This window comes from Schistocerca americana, unplaced genomic scaffold (assembly GCF_021461395.2).
Source record: "Schistocerca americana isolate TAMUIC-IGC-003095 unplaced genomic scaffold, iqSchAmer2.1 HiC_scaffold_15, whole genome shotgun sequence".
Taxonomy (NCBI): domain Eukaryota; kingdom Metazoa; phylum Arthropoda; class Insecta; order Orthoptera; family Acrididae; genus Schistocerca; species Schistocerca americana.
In genome coordinates this window covers 9,361,661-9,363,335 of record NW_025725583.1, presented here as the reverse complement: position 1 = coordinate 9,363,335, position 1,675 = coordinate 9,361,661, and positions in this window count along the sequence as shown.

Sequence of the window (1,675 nt, the reverse complement as noted above, 5' to 3'; positions counted from 1 at the left end):
TATGTTCGTAGTCAATATTCCCTCCTCTTCTTTTTCTGTTCGTGACTCAGTTTCACTCTGTTACCTAAAAGCCTACGAAATATTTAAACATTGCATCTTATGCTCCATGTTTAGCAGGAAATACGAACTACACAAAGTCTCCAGAACAGGTTGGTGTGGGCTTCAGTCCGAAGACTGGCCTGATACAGCTCTTCACGGTAATCAGGGGCGTATCCAAGATTTTGTTAGGAGGGAGTATGGGGGGGGAGTGGTTTGAAGTATTAAAAATGTTGCATCACAGAGGCAAATCAAAATTTTATTGAGCTAATAACGGTATTTTCTTAATCCTTTTGCTGTCTTTCATTTTATAGTGATGAGTGCTAAAATGTCACACATTTTTATATTGTCAAGCAGCATTCTCTTTAAATGACCCTGGATCACGCTGTGCTCAGTTTAGAAATCTGACAAAATACAACTTACCCGCATAAGTATGTAGTTTATTGCCCGCTCGGATGGCTTTACGGGCGGGAAGGAGCGCCTAGTCTCCGGACGTGTCGAGGTCCGGTGAGCCGGCCAGTCTGTGGATGGTTTTTAGGCGGTTTTCCATCTGTCTCGGCAAATGCGGGCTGGTTCCCCTTATTCCGCCTCAGATACATTATGTCGGCGATTGCTGCGCAAACAAGTTCTCCACGTACGCGTACACCACCATTACTCTAACACGCAGACATAGAGGTTACACTCGTCTGGTGTGAGACGTTCCCTGGGGGGTCGACCGGGGGCCGAACCGCACAATAACCCTGGGTTCGGTGTAGGACGGCGGAGGGGTGAAATGGACTGCGGTAGTCGTCGTGGGGTTGCGGACCACTGCGACTGCGGCGGGGACGGAGCCTCTCCGTCGTTTCTAGGTCCTCAGTTAACATAACATAACAACATAACGTGTAATTTATTATGGTATACACAGATCTTTATACTTCATCACTTTCAATTGTTCATGATACACCGAAGAAGAAGTTTCTCTTCAAAAATATAAATGTGATTTTTCCGTATACCTAAAATTATATTTAACTTCAGGAAGAATCACTGATGTCCATAAAATCAACATAATTTTCCGAGTAGAGCGACATAAGAAAAGTGTAATTATAATTACGTTTTAGAGAGACAGTAAACATAAAATGTAGAGAGTACATTATAGACTATTCCAAGTTTGCACTTCTGTGTTACATTACATTTTTACTTAAGGAAACTTTGGCTCATTTAAAATTTCAAGAAGAACATGATCGTAACTTCCTGAATTGCTGGTGTTTTCATTAAAGCACTGAGTAGTTACTCTCAAACAGCTCATGAATTTTGTGGTCTAAGTCCTCTACTTGGGCTTAGATAAAACTGAAAACACTAGCTTTAAAAAAACACCAAAACATTGATAGTAACAACACTACACAAATATATGAAATAACAGCGTGTAAACAAATATTACGGATCACAATGTCAGCGCATAGCAGAATTGTCGATCGTCAATATTATATTGAAATGATGCTCAAAATTCGATTACTGCCGATTTACACACAGACTGAAATGTTGAATATCAATACTCAGCATGCTAGCACCATCTAGTGGCCAATTTTAAAAGCTAAATGAGACTAAACAGCATAACAACAAAGCGACACCCTGGCAATACTAGCATCAATAGGGAGTCATG